The 18,950-nt window shown below is 41.3% G+C and overlaps 1 long non-coding RNA gene across 1 annotated transcript; it reads left to right on the top strand.

The window, feature by feature from the left end:
• Positions 1-7,750: 7,750 nt before the first annotated feature.
• On the top strand, positions 7,751-10,487 carry LOC115065618. Its single transcript, XR_003845394.1, has 3 exons — positions 7,751-8,062; positions 8,176-8,302; positions 9,701-10,487. It is a non-coding gene; the product is annotated as an uncharacterized LOC115065618 (long non-coding RNA).
• The last annotated feature ends 8,463 nt before the right edge of the window (positions 10,488-18,950 follow it).

Genomic DNA, 18,950 nt, shown 5'->3' with positions numbered 1-18,950 from the left:
GAAGCCCTCGACTAAGACACCTGGGAAAGCCATGCCTGTGTTATCTCCCATTCTCTACATCTCCGTGTCCCCAGCTCTTCAGTCCCTTTTTGCTTCCGCTGACTCCAGAATCCCTGTACTCCCTCTCAGTCCCCAGCTGTCAGGCTGCACCCATCGCATTCCTAAGGGAGACCATAGCAATAGCATTCTGTGTAAAGATGGGTAATTCTTATCCCCAAAGCATTACGTCCATGTGTGTCTTACAGAAAAATACCCAACTTTATATTAATTTTTTTAAACTCACCCAATCTTTACAAAATGCATACAAATACTTATAGTTGTTCAATATTCAATATTAATTAAGAACAACTTTTCTATTCAAATTTATTTCAAGATTTGGTATTTTAAGAGAAATCATTAGAGATGAACCAAAAAATTGAGAATAATTTTCAAAATTATGCTGACTGGAAGATCCAGAGACAGAGAAGATCCAAAAGACACAAATATCTGGTTCTTCGAGAACAATTCTTTCCAAAGCAAACAATCAGCAGCAGCAGCAGCAGCAACAACAACAACAACAACAACAACAACAACAACAAAATGGTAAGAATCAAGCCCTGACTCCATTAATGATACTCAGTTATGCTTGCAGATGGAAGCCTACCATAACTGTTCTCTGAGAGGCTCCACCCAGCAGCTGACCAAAACAAATGCAGAGACCTACAGCCAAACATTAGATGGAGCTCAGGGAGTCTTGCGGAAGAGTTGGGGGAAGGACTGAGGGACTTGGAGGAATTAGGGACTCTACAAGATGACCAACAGAGTTAACTAACCTAGATCCTTGGGGACCCCCAGAGTCTAAACCATCAACCAAAGAACATACATAGGCTGCCCCTAGGCCCCCATACACACATGCAAGCAGATGTGTAGCTTGGTCTTCAAGTGGGTCCTCCAACAACTAGAGTGGGAGGCGGGCTGTCCCTGAGTCTGTTGCCTGCCTGTGGATCCTGTTCCCCTAACTGGGCTGCATTGTCTGGCATTGGTGTGAGAGTCTGTACCTACTCCACCAGTGACTTGATAAGCCAGGGAGGGTTGGTGCCCAGCCTAGGGCGTGGGGCTATCCCTTCTCAGAGGAGAAGGGGGATGTAGGAGGGGTGAAATAGGGGTGGGGCTGGGGCTGGGATCAGATGTAAAGTGAATAAAATAATTAATTAATGGAAAAAATTAGAGCATAATAGACCACTTGAAATCTTATTTTCCAAGATGGCTCCATTTAGAGGACTGTCAGGTCCCTCTCCCTCTCCCTTCCCCTCCCCCTCCCCTCCCCCTCTCTCTTATCTACAGTAAAAATTTAAACCATATCATGGAGTAGTCATGATGGCAGTTTCTTTACTGAACCCCCTCACATCCAAAGACTACAAGTCCACAAAATTAATCCAATTCAGCAACTGTATGTGTTCTAAAAAAATCAGTGCTGACTGAAGGCTTTTCCACATTTGTCACACTTACAAGGTCTCTCTCTAATGTGGTTTCTCTGGTGATTCATAAGGAGTGTCTGGCTACTAAAGTTTTAACTACCCTGGGAAGGTTTCTCACCAGTGTGGATATGAAGATGCTGGGAAAGCCCTGCATTCAAAATATTCAGAAATGAGCATAAACTGTACTATATGAGTTCAGAAAATTAGATAAATGCCAGTATTCCTCAGGAATGTGTGAAACTGGTTCCCCTCATCTCTGGCAGAAGGGGCACGGGGCTCCCTGTGGTGCCTATCAGCATGACAAAGCCCATGCTGGCCTCCAGGCTTCCTCAGTAACTGGAGTAGCAGTTACTACTTCAGCAACTGTATGTGTTCTAAAAAAAAATCAGGGCTGACTGAAGGCTTTTCCACATTTGTCACACTTACAAGGTCTCTCTCTAATGTGGTTTCTCTGGTGATTCATAAGGAGTGTCTGGCTACTAAAGCTTTTATTGCACTGACTACACTGGGAAGGTTTCTCACCAGTGTGGATATGAAGATGCTGGGACAGCGCTGCAGTCTGAATAAAGGCTTTGCGACACTCATTACACTGACAGTGTTTCTCTCTGCTGTGTATTCGCTGATGTAGACAAGGTGTGAGCAAAGGCAGAAAGGCTTACCACATGATTTCCATTCATATGGCAGGCACTGGAGGCTTTCCCACACTCAGAACATTGATGTGGGTTCTCTCCCAAGTGACTCCGCTGTTGTTCATTCCTGGTTAAAGCCTTCCCACACTCCTCACAGTCATATGACTTCTCCCCAGTGCGGATTCTCTGGTGTTGAGTGAGTTACCGTCGTTTCTGAACTAAGTTTGTGTTGCATTTTCCTTCAGGCGGTGGCTCATCCAGGTTCAAGAGAGAAAGGTACAGTACAGCGGCAAAGCATAGGTTTGCCTGAGGTGTACCACAAAGGCCGTGGTGGTTGTCGTGGTAACGACCCACCAGTGGGAACTTAGTGAGCTGGGTGAAGACATTTCAGGAGCTCCCGGCCAGAGAGTCTCCATGAGATAAAACAGGTTGGACATTTCCTGAGAGTGCTTGGCTAGTCAGGCCGCCGGGGGCAGAGAGTTGCTGGCACAAGCACAGGAACATTCCGGTTCCTTTTTCAATATTTCCTGAAACACACATACATATCTTAATTCATAAACACACGCATACTATGCATGAACAATAATAAATATTTTTAAAAAATAAAGGATAGAGATGCTAACCAATGATTCCAGTCATTTCTGCTGGGTGATGTGTCTTGGAATTCTGCTAATTATCTGCTTTTTATTGTTTTGCTCCCTTGGTTCTGTTTGCTAAGTTTTTAATAAACTCATTCATTCAAATGGAAACGTTGTCATGGATCATTCTCTGTGTGGAAGACATAGAGATGAGTCAGTGTGGCAAAGAACTAAAACTCCCTGCTGATGGACAGAGAGAACCTGAAGTTACCAACAACCACACAGGAGGGGTTGTTCCAGAAGGATCTGTCACCCTCATTTATACTATCAGATGGCTATACTAGTCTTGACTGACATCTTCATTCAAAACCTCATGACATTCTTGTAAGCAGCAGCCAGTTTACCAATTCACACAAACTCAAACACTTGTGGGTTATTTTTTTTTAAGATTTATTTATTATTTATGTTATGTATGTGAAGTACACTATTGCTGTCTTCAGACACACCAGAAGAGGGCATTGGATCCCATTAAAGATGGCTGTGATCCACCATGTGGTTGCTGGGAATTGAACTCAGGACTTGGAAGGCCAGTCAGTGCTCTTAACTTCTGAGCCATCTCTCCAGCCCCAAACACTTGTTTTTATAAGCTATTAACATTCAGGGGGTAGTGTTTACACAGAAACAGGGAACTCAGACTTGTAACCAAAGCCAAGCAAACGCTGCTCTTTGTTCAGTATTAAGTGTCTAGAATGCCAATCCTCGTCTCATCTCCTTTTCGGGCTTGCAAAGGTCTTCAGGCCACGGCCTCCTTCCTGCTGTCTGGGTGCTGCTGCTGCAGCCAGGCCTGCAGCTCCTCAGGCAGGATGGTCAGGAACTGTTCCAGCACTAGCAGCTCCAGGATCTGCTCCTTGCTGTGGGTCTGCAGAGTTCCCACAACCGGCTCAGAACTTTCCAAGGAGTCTCTCGGTAACAAGAATACCTAAAATGTCGTCATGAAGCCTCTAGGCCAGAAAAGCTGTTCACTGAAAAATAGCTCTGTTGGTCCCGGCGAGGAACTTCCTGGATCTTCACACTCTTAAAGACACCCTGTCCCTGTGGTGAAACCATTCTGGGATTAATTTAGAGGGTTCACAGCAGTGAATTGAAAGAAAAAAATATGACTAAAGACTCTTTGATTCAATCTTCCTAAGGAGCATGAATCTGACATCATAATATTATGTCAACGGTAAATAAAAGTAGTGATAAAATACAGAGAGTGGAAACAATGTATAGAATTTATATTAATTAAAAGTGGCCAGGTGTGATGGCACAAGCCTTTAACCCTGGTTTCATTTGGGAAGCAGAGGAAGCTAGATCTCTGAGATTTGGAGGCCAACCTAAAATACATATTGAGTCCCAGGCTAGCCAGAGCTATATAGTGAGAGCATGTCTGAAAATAAAAATAATTTTTAAGTATAAATAGGTATTACTTGCATATGTTTGGGAAAAGCATATGGTAAAAGGCACATTAATAGTCTCAAGTCTAGATCCTTCCCTATAGTCTTGTATTTGTAATACCTTCTACCCTTGAATTGTGACTCTGAGCTCAACCATGTGACTTAATTTGGCTCATGGTAAACCAGAGACTTGAAAGGTACTTGTGTGACTGGGTTTGGCTTACTTTTTCCCCTCTCAAATTGATATAAGGTTATACTCAGGCATATACCCTTCTTGATCTGAGACTCAAGAAGAATTAAGTCACCCCACTTATGATGAGAGCATCCTAGACCAGCTAAAAATGGAGAGGTTGACAGACATGTGAATATGCCTAACTTAAGACCTGTAGGATTATGTGGTCATTCTACAACTGAGAGCAAACATACTTATATGCCCTGCCTACTACTGGCCAGCTGTGGCCCAAGGCCAGTGATGTTACACTGTTCTGCCAGAGCAACAGATAACTGAAATACAGGAGTGAAGATGTGAACAAATGGGGGAAAAGAGTATACTTTTGATTGTGTAGTTTGTATACTTATATACCTGATTATTGTTAAAATTTGGAATAAAATATGTATTCCAAGGAGAGAGCAAGAACACAAAGTGTAATGATTCAAATACCTGGTAATAGCTGAAGATAATGAGGGCTATAAAAAGGACAAAAAGAGAGCTTAAAAAAGAGTCACTGGACATGAAACATTGAAAATTATGGATTAGAAGCAAGTACGGAGTGTAGTGCAGTAGGATTAGTTTAAAATAGTGGGATTGCCTGATGAGAAAAGACAAATGAGGATACAATACCACAGACCACACAAATGACATGAAGAGAAGTCATTCAAGGTTACACATCATATTGCTAATGATAGGCAGGGGTTCTGGTGGCTTAGCTATGAAACGTAAGTATGAGCAAAAAAGAAAATGTGTGACACAGGAGGTTAAAAAGATTCCTAAGCAGGCCAGCAAATACCACCAGTAGAGGTACCTGCCACCATGCCTCACAACTGAATTAGATACTGAGAAACAGTCAATTCCTGAAAGTCTGGTTTCCACAGGAGCACCAGAGTGTGTGCACACAAATGCATAAAGATTCATTAGAGTGAAATAAAAAGCTAAAATTGTTACTCTGTTTCATTGAAAATTGCAGTGGGGGAGGAAGGCTTGGAGATCATTTAAGTTCAATCCTTAAGTGCAAAAGAAGTGAACTGCACATTAGGTTGAGGATGGGAAGAGCAATGGAGCCTGCTCAGAGCCATAGGCCAAAGGAATGAAAGGAAGCTAGAACGTCCCTGGCCATGGGAGGAGAGGAAAGTAACAAAACACGGGAGCTTGGATTTTATAAATGATCGGGGAAATTCTGAAGGCTTTAAAAAAAAAAAAAAAAGGTAACAAGACTGGATTTGTGTGTTGAGAAGTTCTGCTACTGTGTGGAAACAATGAGAACAAAAGTGAGAGTGGAAGGAAGCCTGAAAGAGTTGGGAAAAAGAACCTAAGCTATCACAATTCATCCAGAAAGGCTTCCACTTAAGTAAAGCTATTAAAAGATCCAGTTTTGAAAAACTGATACAACTGAAAGGAAAAACAGTGTAAGTTTGAAAATGCGGTTCCCTCATTCAATAGATGTTTATGGAACTGAGACTAGCTTACAACTCCTGGATACAATTCTAATGCACTGAAGGAAAAGTAATTTAGAAGGTATTTTCAAGGTATATTCCTGTAAAAACTAGAAATGTCCTTCCAAATTTTAACATCCAGTTTCTATGGATTACCTGTAATCCACAAAGAAACCTTTTCATAAGTAGTTACTAAGTGCCCACTGTGTGTCAGGCAGCGCAACAACTGCAGTTTGATGTGTTCCCATAGTCTTCCCAGAGTGAACTAAAACCATAAAAGTATAAAGAACATTTTCTCAATAGCTTTGGCATACTTAGCAATAACGGAAAAACGTCATAATAATGTCAATCACCAACATAATTGCAACATAATTCCCAAAGTACACTGGGTCACAATTACAAGGAAACAGAGGAATAACTTAAATACCCTGAAGACTCAAAGCAAATCTATTAAGACGACAATATACAGACAAGCCGATGGTCTCTTCCACAAGCTGATGGAATAGGAAGAATGGGGAGAGGGGTGGAGTTATAAGTGAAGGAGATTTTAAAACTACATACAAGTGGCCTACAATTGCATCCGAGTTGGAATAAATTAATTGTAAAAGAAATCTGACAGAGGGAATTTGAATGTAAACAAGGTATCAGATAGTATTAGGGAACGCTCCTGCTCCTAATTGTGTCTGCTAATGATATAACGAATGTAGGAAAATGTCCATAAACATGCATTAAAGTCTGGAGTTTGCTCAGTGGTACTTGCAGAGGACCCCATTCTCAGCACCCATGTGGCAGCCTACAAAACGTCTGTAACACTAGTTTCAGGGTACCGTACATTTTTCTGGCCTCCATGGGCACCAGGCAGCATACAGTGCACAGATTAAAAAAAACTCAAACACATAAATAAAAATTAATAATTCTTTAAAAAATATACTGGGGGATGGCATGTCAGGATACTTGTAGTTTATTTTACAACAAAGAAAATTATATGAAACGAATGATGCCTCGTGTTTCCGATTATGAGAAAAGAGTGATAGTATGGCTAAAGGTCTAGCTCACTGGTAGACCGGTCTCACAGTTAGAAAGGTGCTTAGCATGACCCTGGTTTCAATACCCAACATCATAAAATAGAAATAAGGGCTGGAGATCCGGTTTGGCGGTAGAATGCTTGCCTACTATAAGAAGATGCCCTGGGTTCCACTCCCAGCACAATCAATTAATCATCAAGGACTATAACTGTCTCAGGTATCTCAGGACTGGGTTTGAGCCAGGAAGATGCAGCTTCCTCCGGATTTCACCCAGCCTCGGAGCCCCGAATCGGAGTTGGATCGCGCAGGCGCAATTGTTCCCCCACCCCTTTCCAAATATGGACCTTGGAGCTCCTGGAAAGAGTCGGCAAAGCCCGCGGGACTCAACTTCCCAGCTCCCGAGCAGCTGTCCGCTACAAAGACAGGAAGTGCGTCATCGACCCGAGGCCAGGTGCCAAATTAAGCCTTCCTTCCCTCTTTCTAAAAGCAGCTTTTCTCGGGGAATTACTTGATAACTGAGCTTCGATGACGCAAGGCTGTCAAGCTTGGGCCCAAATCGCAGCCCCACCGTTGGAGGCTGAGTTTGTAGGGGGCGCTGGTAGGGGCACGAAAACAAAACTGTGGGTCTGGAAGTGACTGCTAGTTCCCAGCCTGTATTCCTCCTCTTTCCGGTGTCAGATCTGTTCCCAGCCTTGACTCTAATTGACAGTGTAAAGAGGGAAGAGAGGCGGCGAAAACGTAAATTTGTTCGTCTTCGGGCATTGTTTTTGTTTTTGTTTTGTTTTTGCTTTCCCTCCTAGAGCCTCCTGTATTTCACTTCTGGAATCATACTATCGAACATGGATTCTCAACCCGTGGGTTGCAACACTTTCGGAGAGCCATCGACCTTTTCACTGTGGTCCCATATCAGATAGCCTGCATATCGGATATTTACATTGAGATTCATCACAGTAGCAAAATTAAAATTATGAAATATCGACAAAATAATTTTATGGTTGGAGGAAGGGGTCACCACAGCATGAGGTACTTTATTAAAGGGTCCCAGCATTAGTAAGAGGCTCTGGAAGAAGACAAGTATGTGAGCAAGCAATTGCAGTGTGAAATGAATTAAAACAAAAACTTGTGGTTCGGCTAGAGTGGTAAATCCTGTGTGTGCCTGGCAGGTGACTTAGCAACTGCCTGGCTGTCACCTGGACCCACAAGGAAACTAAATCCATGGAAAAGCCCGTCACTTCTGCCTTCCTTTGTATGTCTCTAAAGCAGGTTCCTGCTCAGCTCTGCATACAGGTATGTTAATTACTTACGTAGCTTCTGTCTAAAACTTGTTGATACTCATTCCCCATCAAAGTGAGAGTTACAGAAGTAGTTAATGGCCAGTTTTTGCTAACTTCCTATCCCAGATCCTGAAATGGCACCTGAAAGTCCTCCGTTATAGTCCTACGACATGGACAACACAGAAAGAGGGCCCTGCAAACAGATAATCCCAAGAGGATGCCTGAGAGGATGTTGCCTGGCTGACGGGAAACAGTAAGCTGAACAGAGCTAGAATGTTGTAAAGGTGTTTGTACCAATCAGGACTGTTTTTGAGTCAAGAACTGTTTGCTCTGATTACAGTACCGTTCTTTTGTTGGGTCACCAGACAAAACATTTTCCCTCTGGCCTGCATGGAAATGGATCCCAGAGTTCACTAAAGCATGTGATACTTAAAACCTTCTTGCAGAAACGGAAACATTGTGATTGGGAGAGAGCCTGCTCCACAAGCAGCTGCACTTGACATGTAGCTACCTTAAGGCATTCTTGGAGTGCTGAAGGCAGATAGATCTGACATTAGCTCAGGCCAATGGGCTGTGGCTAACAGGCCTTGCTCAGGACAGCTAGGACCAAGTAAAACAGCTATTCATAAGTGAGTTAAATAGCCCCAGCTCTCAATATGATTGAAAATATGAAAAGAAGTGGTAATANTAAAGCCCTATCGTTAATTTTAATGGTGCTTTAACAGTATTAACAGTGCTTTAACAATACTTCAAATGCTTAAGCAAATATTACTTGGGAAAGATGTCTGCCAGATTGTGTTGAGATACTTGGTGCATCCAAACTAAAAAAAAAAAACCTGAGCAATTCTGATTGACTAGAAAGTAGCATGTGCATCGAAGAGCACCAACACTTACTTTCCCTGTATCCCCCAAAGGGGAATCTAGGTAATAGGATTACATTCCCACCCAGAAATGTTATTGTAGCAGCTTTTTGGAAAACAGACTATGAGGAAGTAAGAATAGGAGCAGGGGGATCAGTACGAGACTGCAATAAAGTCCTTAGTGACAACAGTGTAAGCGGGGATCAAGGTAGTGAGCACAGAGCTAGAGAAGAGAGCAGACAGCACAGGTCAGAAGCTTACGCTGATGGAGTTGTGCTTTGAAACAGACCGTCATATAGTTCAGTTTGACCTCAAACTCACTGTTCAGCCCAAGATGGCCTTGAACTCCTGATGCCCCTGCCTCTGCTTCCCAAATGTGGAAATTACAGGTTTCTGCTATTAGTTGATTTTTAAATTTTATTAATTATTCAAAGTCTGTTTAATACAGTCTTGTGTTAAAGGTTTGCTCTTGGACTGTATATAATAATCATGGACACAAGTCTCTCATTCTCATGAATTTTATAATACAAAATGAAATATTATTTGTGAAACCATTTCTAAGAAAAATGAATAAAAATTATAAACATAGGTACCAAATGCATATTTAGTCTGGAAAAATCATGTCATGTGTTACAGACTTTAAAGTCTTTCAGACATCACAAGCAAAAATCAAAAACGTAACAGCTTAATTATGTAAATACCTGATACACATCTACAATATTTTCACATTATTTCTTGGACCTTATGACGTTGAACTACTTATTTATATGAATTTCTTTTTGATGTCCTAGGCTGGCCTCAAACTCAATATGTAGCTAAAGATGACCTTAAATTTCTGCATATATCTCCCAAGTACTGTGATTACAACGGATATCACCGTACTCTGTGGTACTGAGGACTGAAACCAGGGCTCTGCACACATTAAGGATGAACTCTACCAGCTGAACCACATCTTAAGCCTCTGTATTTATTAGTTAAAAATTTCTAGAAATAGGGGATAGAAAGATGACTCAACAGCTAAGAGGGTTTGATACTCTTGCCTAAGCCCTGGGTTTGATTCTCAGCACCTACATAGCAGCTCATGGCCACCTGTAACTCCAGTTCCAGGAGATCCAGTATTCTTTTCTGGCTTTCTTCAGTGCCACACATTCACATGGTGGACAGATGTTGATGCAGACAAAATACTCATACACATAAAATAAAATCGTGAAAGTAAAAAAGAAAAAGTCTAATTTACAGTGAGCTTTGCCATTCAGGTGCTCATCATTTTTTCCTAAAGAACTGTTTTCAGTGTGATGTGTGTGTAATCTCAGTACTGCATATGTAAGAGAACGAAAACAAATCCTTACTCTGATCCTGTACAAAAACCAACCCTAAATGAATGAGACCTTACTGGAAGATCTGAAACTCTGGAACTCTGAGAAGGAAACATAGGAGAAAAGCTTCACAGGCAAGAAATTTCTAAGGATGACTCCAGTCTCCAAGAAATAAATGCCAGCATCTATCAAACGGTGTCTAAAGAAATTAAGAGCACTGACTGCTTTTTGAGAGGTCCTGAGTTCAACCATCTGTAATGGAATCTGATGCCCTCTTCTGGTGCGTCTGAGGACAGCGATGGTGTGTGTGTGTGTGTGTGTGTGTGTGTGTGTGTGTGTGTGTGTGTGTGTGTGTGTAATAAATCTTTTTAAAAAGGAAGAAAGGAAGATATTAAAATGTGTCTGTATAGCAAAGGAAATAATCGAGTAGAAAGACAGCCTAGAATGGGAGAAAAAAATCTTTATTAGATGGACCATATATGATCCAGTTCTACCACTGCTGAACATTATCCAAATGACTCCAGGTAAACATAACACAGTGATAATTACATATCAATGTTTATTACATCACTGTTCACAATAGCTAAATTCTGGAACTAAACTAGCCATCCATTCATCAGAGAAATAGGTTTAAAAGTGATAGATGGATAGATAGATAGATAGATAGATAGAACTTTTTCTTTTTCAGCTGTAATGAAAAAGTTATTTATAGGAAAATGAATATAATTGGTGATAATCACACTAAGCAAATGAATTCACATTCAGAAAGACAAGTATTGCATGTTTTCATTTGTAGTTCCTAGATTTCATATAGATACATAAGACCATGCGTACTTATGACACAAAAATAGAAGCAATGCTGTCTAGAGTAGTGGCTCTCAACCTGTGGGTCATGACCTCTTTGGGACCGCTTTCACCAGGCTCACATATCAGATATACTACATATCAGATATTTCTATCATGATTCATAACATCTAACTTACAGCTATGAAGTAGCAATGAGAATAATTCTGTGGCTGGGATCACCACACCATGGTGTCTCTTTGTGTGTGTGAACCACTGGGTTTCATTGTGTTTGCTTGCATGACCATGAGTGGGACTGTTTTGTTTTCTGAGGATAGATCTCACCCTGTGATCCAGAGCTCCAAGCTGGCCTGGAACTTGGAGCTGTAACTTGAAGTGATTCTTCCTCAACTTCCCACATGCTGGGATTATAGCAGTGAGCCAACTTCTCTGGCTTTCAACTATCTATCCTTAATAAATAAAGCCTTCTGTTTCTGTTGAGGTCTCTTTTATATTTTCTTGCTACTGTAATGATTATCTTTTAAGGTGATGTTTTCTTATTTGTGTTTGTTATAAAAATGTAACTATCAATATCAATTTTGAAATTTTAGTAGCTTTGCTAAATTTGCAAGTTATAATTTGAAGATTAAAATATCTTGGATTTTTCTAGAAAGGTCATTCAGAATGGTCCTTAAAACTGTTATATATTTATAATAGTTTAATTAGAAAGTGTAATTAGTAAATTTTAGAAAGCACTTTCCCCTCACTTTTATTTTCCTTTTTCATCCAGTTTCTAAACAAACATTTTCTTATGCATTTCCCTAGGACTTCTTTATGACAATAAAGAACATATAATTTTCCTTTTCCCATTTTCTTTTTTTTATTAGATATTTCCTTTATTTACATTTCAAATGCTATCCTGAAAGTTCCCTATGCCCTCCCCCTCCGCCCTGAATTGTCCTTTTTCTTGGCATCACAGAGATGTCAGGAAGCCTATATAAGGACTTGTTCTTTTGCTGTCTTCCCTTAGTTGTCCTTGGGAAAACCAAATTTTGAAAGTCTCTTGGTGCTAGAGTCATCTTTCCTGGATAATGTAGCTACCACCCCTGATCCAAGATGCTTTTCTTTATAATAAATAGAGACCATCACTAAAAACCCAACTGGATACAGTACAGAGATTGACAGATCATGGGGGTCCCATCCCCAAAACATGCATATACATCATATCTCCTGCATCTATGGCTCAGAGGACATGGAGGAAGAGGAGGCAAAAAACGATTGTAAGAATGCTAGGAAGTCAGCTGTGAAACAGCGTCTCCAAGAAATGGCTGCATACACAAGACTGAAACAATTGCAGTATCAATAGATAATATCAATATCGATGGAAGAGGGTGGCAACTATTGACTACTGGGAAGTGGAGAATTAAGTCTCTCCCTGGGATGAGCCCCCTTATTAGCTGTCCAATGCAGCCTTGAAACCTTGAAATCATATACACACAAATAACAACAACAAAACTTAGCCAATAGAATATGTACATATATAGATACAAATATCTATATCTATAGATATATAAATATATATACTTGTTCGTGCACATACATGTATGCAACATATATACATATACACAAACACACGTGAAGGTAGCAATAACTAAGAAAGGAGGCTATCAGCGTGAGTGTGAGAGGGTAGGAGAAAAGACTGGTGGGAGGAAAGGGAGGAGGGAAAGTGATGTAATTCTTCTTCAGTTTTTAAAAAATTCTCTTTAAAAGTCTTTTTACGAAGCAACCACAAAGAGGAGGGGAAAGACTGGAGGAAATAAAAGGAGGAGATAAAGTGTTACATTGCTACTTCCGCTAAAAGAATTTCTTTTTAAGTCTTTTTACGAAGCAACCATCAAGAGGAGGGAGAAAGGAGGGAGGGACCATAGAGTGTCGCCGGTGCCTAGAGAAGCCGGAAGTGCTCTGTGCCCCGCCCCCGGGGTCGGACTTTCGACACTTTTGTGACTGCGGGGTGCTACGAGGTGCTGCGTTCGCGGGTGGGTTCGGGTCCCCTCCTGTTACGGTTCTCCCGCGGGGGCCGGCCGCTTGTGGGGTGGTGGGGGTGGGACACAACATCTTCCTCCGCGGCCTAGTGGCGCCGGGAAGATAAACTCGGTGGCCACTGNGGCCGAGCGCCCGACAGGGCCTCGGGCGCCTCGCCTCAGGCCGGTTCCGGGTGTCTGGGCAGTCTCAGGGCGTTTGGCGATGGGATTCTCGGGTCTTGTACTTAAGCTTTGAAAATGGGAGACGTCACAGTTTTGCTTTTCCTGGAGACAAGGTCAGTTCCAAGGTCTTTATTCTGGGGTACTGGAAGAGAGCCAGAACTTTGGAATCGGGTTGCCTGGTCGAATCTGGCCTCTGCTCCTTTGTGACTTCTCCCAGTCCCTTAACCTTTCTGTGTTTTGCTATTTTAGGGGATAATGATGTCGCCTAACTTACTGGATCGTTGTGAGGAGTAAATGGCTTCATTTGTGCAAAGGTGCTTAAAATAGTACCAGGCACGGGGTAATCCGCACAGTGTAATGATAGCTGCTATTATTCCTGTGGCTTTTCCTAACTAGGGCAGCACTTTCTCTTCATCCATTAGCCTTGGTAGTGGCTGTTGGCTTTTGAATGTTAGTGCTATTTACCAGTTCTCTTTATAATGAATCACTTCTGTATTCTAGGAGGGAAAATAAAACATTCTGGAAAAGAGCCTATTTCACAGCAAAGACTTGAAAAAAGTGGCTTGTGTAGTGTCTGGTGATGGTCAGTCTCACAGAGTTTAGTTTTGTTGGTTTTTTTTTTTTTTAGATTTTTTTTTTTTTTTTTTAATTTTATGTATGTGAGTACACTGTAGCTCTCTTCAGACACACCAGAAGAGGGCATCGGATCCCATTACATATGATTGTGAGCCACCATGTGGTTGCTGGGAATTGAATTCAGGACCTCAGGAAGAAGAGTCAGTGCTTTTAACTGCTGAGCCATTTCTCCAGCCTCCTCACAGAGTTTTAAAATCCTGGGGTTGCCTTTTTTTTTTTTTTTTTTTTTGTGGGAGGAGAAGCTTGAGAAACAGGAGGAGCATCTAACAGTGAAGAAGGATAAGGACCCTGGTGTAAGCAGACATTGCTGCAAACCTGCCAGCTTTCTGACCCTCAGCAAGATTCCAGTGTGAGAATCACAGGGATGGCTGGTAGATAGAACTGATGATAGGTAGATTGGTGATAGATTAGAGATAAGGAGATCTGATCCTGAGTTCCCACTAACACCCTTTGTTCTTTTTGCAGGTTTTTAAAGCTAATATTGACCATATACAGTTTGCCATGGTCATTGAGTTGATGCCTCTTGTGGTCTTTGAAAGTCCTTTCATCTTCCTTCTTTTTCTTAAGGAATTTGGATCTTTAACCTCCTCAGGGTGTACAGGGATCCCTGTAGCATTCTTTTCTCTATTTGTAACTTAACAAAAAACAAAAAGAAAAACAAAAAACCTTGTCTTTGGTTTACTTATTTGGCAAATGCTTGTGTTGGTAAACAGTCTTCTTATCCTGTACCTTTGTACTCTGCCCAGCTGGTGAGACTCCAGATAGGAAAACTGATGGAACGTGAGTGTGTGAGATGGTTATTAAGAATGTATCAGTGTTCATTTTTTTTTCTCCCAACAGCACCACCCCCTTTCAGCCCCAGCTCCACTCTTACCTTCCTTGACCCCAACAAAATGCTTTGGACTGTACTCAGGAAAGAAAGAAGATAGAATTTTGATTACTATTTAAAATTACATTAGTAAAGATTTGAATGTGAGTCGGAGAGAAACTTCACTCACCTGCAATAGTAGGCCTACCATTCAGCCATAAATCTTGTAATACTCTTCAGTCATGCTTTTCCTGCCTTTCCCCTGTTCTTCCCTTTTCCTCCATCTGTCCTTATCTGCCTCCTTTTCCCTTCCTTTTCCTGCTCTCCTTCCCCTTTCTTTCCTTCATTCTTTTTACAGCTAACTAGAGACCAAGACAACAGATCCCTTCATCTGCAGGGACAGCAATGTGCTATATATAAAGTAGGAACTTTAATTTAGATATACTATCATAAAAGTGACAGTAATTCCTTAATATTGTATTCATGCTTTCCTGATTGACCCATAAGTGTCTTTTCACTATATTTAAACTACATAATATGTATAGAACTGCAGTCCCTTGTAATCTGTGATAGCCCACCTTCCTTTTGCTGCCTCTTTAAAAGTAACATTTATTTGTGGGAGAACTTGGGTNTTCAATTGTTTTCAACATCAGTTGCTTTATTCTACTGATACTTGGGGGGGGGGGGGAATCTTCTCTTTAGCTTCTTAGTTCTCCAAACTTGGCTGCACTTTGGATCACACACTAATTTCTCAGATACTGAAGCCTGTGACCCACCCCCAGAGGTTAATTCAGTTCACCTTGACTGTCCCAACTTTTAGGAGGCTTTCAAAGCTTCCCAGTGGTTCGTGGTTCTGTTGCATAGTATAACTTTAATACTTTTAATTTGTTCATGTGTTTTTTTCCTGTACATGAGTTCATAGATATAGAGGCTTGATTAAATTTAGATTTACTTATTTGAATAAAATTACATTATTTCAGATTTCTTGTGACAGCTAATTAGGAAGTATTTTCTGATTCTTTGTAAGAGTTAATATGTTCACCCAGGTGTGATGGTTCACAACAGTATTCACAACCCTTGGGAGGTGAGGCAGGAAGATTGCCAAGAGGAAAAAGAAAAAAACAAAATGAGTCAAGGTTCCTGAACTTCCATCACCTTTGTTATCTCATACATCGTGGAAAATTGGAGTGAGAAATAGAAATTCAGTGGGCACAAACTTGGAACTGTCTTTCCCTTAGTAATTCTAGCTTACCTGTTCCGATCTCATCTCACCGAGTAAAGAGGGATGAACTGCCATCTCAGTGTGTCCACAGAACTTTGCAGTCAATCCTAGTTTACAACCTAATTTGAATCCTGATTCAAAGGAATTAGATCTTCTGTCCCTTTTAGGGTGCCGAGGTCTCACAGCTTCTGGGAAGCTGTGAAAAACTGAGGCACTGCCTACTTAAGATGTGACATTTCCAAGGTCATACATCTGATAGTGATAAGGAAACAGCATTTGTAAATGTTGTCTTATTACAGTGGCCATGTTCTACCTCAGGTGGGATTCTCAGCCAGCCTTTATCATGGATTATGCCAACTTCAGCTGCCTTGTGAGGCAGGTTGGGCAGTTACTGAATGCCCATTTAACACTTACAGCTTGTAATGTTACACAGTGAAAGGAAGGGAGGGGGCTTCCTTTACTCATTCTGTATGGGTCAGAGAACTCCAGTACATCTGCCCATCCATCTGCTGTTGTCGGTTGCCCAACCATGGAAATAGGCTTGCCTACCTGTGTACTCTGGAGGCAGCCTTTGTTCTTACCAGGTGACTCCCTTCTCTTATCTAAGTTTTCTATAAGCATATATCACAAAGATGTATTAGCCAGTTTCCCAGTTTTGAAGTTTACATTTGTGCGTGAGTTGTATGTTTGTGCTCCAGTGTTTGTGCATGTGTCTATACTGGTGCATGTACACATGTGTGAACATGGAAGCCAGAGATAGGTATTAAATGTCTTCTATTGCTTTCCACCATTATTATTATTTTTTTTTTTTTAATGATCTATGGTTTTGAGACAGGGTCTCTCACTCTGCCTAGAGCTCACCAGTTGGGTAAGAGTTGGCCAACAACTCTAGGGCTCCTCTCATCTCTACATCCCCAGTGCTGGAATGGCAGATGCTTGCCACCCTGTGGTGTTTAACCCTCCCTGTGGGTTGCTAAGGATCTGAACTCAGGTTCTCAAGCTTGTGTTGCAGGTACTTTATTAACTAAGCTGTATTCCTAGCCGCTACATTTGGACTCTCGCAAGAGTGGATTATAGTTCCCAAGGTGAACATTTAGCAACTCTGCAGGTGCTAATGTCACCTAGTGGGCAGAGACCAGGAGTGCTGCTAACNATTCTAATAGCTATCAGGTAGCCCTCCCCTCTTTTTTTATACCATAGAGGTAACCTCACTTAAAGTGCCTGAACTTGAGAAAAATGGCCTTGGAATGAATTTTAGAAAAAAAGGTATTTGTGTTTATTCAGTCTTTTCACTTACACAGTAATTATTCTGTTTTTACTATATATTACTATCTGAGAAATAGAAAAACAAGGTGAGGACAGTTGTTTCCAAGAAACTCACAATCCCGTGGGCTAGACAATCTATTTATTTAGAAAGATAGTTTTAGTATATAACCTGAATTACCCTAGCTTTCTCTATGTAGACCAGGCTGGCATTGAACATGAAGCTGTCCTCCTGGCTCTATCTGATGAGTGCTGAGATTACAAGTATCCTCCATCAAGCCTGGCTTTTATTTGACATTCCCAGAGTTCTAGCAGGGGGTTGTAGAAACTGGTACTAGCTTGAATGAAAACATACATGCCCTGGTTAGGAGTTTTAGTTCACTGTCTGACCAATTCTTGGGAGAATAGGATAGGAAAGCTTGCGTTCCTGTTCAGTAGGCTGGAAACAATGCTAATAGCTGTGAGGATAGAGACACAGCAGATCTGAGAGANATTCTAGGGTGGAACAGATTGGAGTAGATGATCTATGTTGAAACTGAGAAGAGGCAGTTCCATGATTATGAGGATGCCTGTGGGTAGAGCTGCTGCATGTGGAGAATGTTGCAGTGGGAAAGTGGGAGAAAGCAAGAGAATTAGCTTTGTTTGAAGCATGTTGACTTAGGTTTGTTTGTAAAATTTCCACTTAGATCTATCTGGGCAGCAACTCAAGACAGGGATCAAGAGTCTTTATCTAAGAAATAGGAGCTAAATAAAATCTTACAAGGGACTCAAGAATATGGGGTGGGGGGTGAGAGGATCAAGAACAGAATGCCAGAGCCCATTCTTCCTTAAAAGTAGAAAGGTCAGTAAACTGTTTTGATGTTAATACAGTATACTTCATTAGTTGGCAGTAATATCTACTCACCACATGCTAACCACTGTTGCCAGTGCTCACATTCCGATCTGTTGTCCCTAACCTGTTAACATATGAGGAAATCAAGGCACACAGATGTGTGATTTACCAAAATTACCCATTTGGCTTGAGCCAAACCAGAATTGAGATCAGGAATCTTAGCTTTGTGGTCTACATACCTAATCAGACTGAAGGAGGGCATTGAAGAGACAATAAGGAGGCAACAGAAGAAAAAAGGTCCTATAACCCAGGGACAAGAGAGTTTCTAGACACAAACAGTAACTTCAGCCTGGTTACCTGAGCAGCCATGGAACATAGGAACTGAAAGAAGCTTTTTTGGCTACAAAGGCATATGACCTGCATCTCTGTTGAGACCTTTGCAGAAAGAAAACTAGAGTTGGAGTCTGGAGGGCTTTGGTCCTGAAGGGTAGCAGATTGGCTAGGTGGGATCTTGCCCTCATGGAGCTTTTCCTGTTTTCCAGATGTAGAACACAAGATTTATTTTATGATGCTAGCTTGACAATTGCACAAGCTTAAGTGTGCATGCACCTCACTAGTAAACAATCTTTTCCTAAGCAAACCACATTTTTCATATGCTTTTGGTCTCTCCCTGTGGATTTGAATAAGAGCAGTGAACACTGGTCATGGCACAGCCTGAATGCTAGTTATCCTGTTTGAATTTTCTTCTGCTAAATTACTCCATTGTTTTTTCATTTACTCTCAAGTTCTCTTAGCAAGGACAGAATGCAGCTAGATATTTTGCCAGGATATAAACATAAACAGATTTTTACCAGCTAGGCCTCCTCTGCTCACCTATTTCTGGCATTCTGGAATTCCAAACTCCCACCAGAATGGCCTGGAAAGCTTTACTTGTATTCATAGGGTCTTACCCTAGAGCTGCAAACGGTTCTCTCCAC

This window comes from Mus pahari, chromosome 16, assembly GCF_900095145.1.
Source record: "Mus pahari chromosome 16, PAHARI_EIJ_v1.1, whole genome shotgun sequence".
In the NCBI taxonomy this organism is placed as follows: Eukaryota; Metazoa; Chordata; class Mammalia; order Rodentia; family Muridae; genus Mus; species Mus pahari.
Note: the sequence above shows the minus strand (reverse complement) of the source record. Positions and strands in the feature narration are given on the sequence as shown.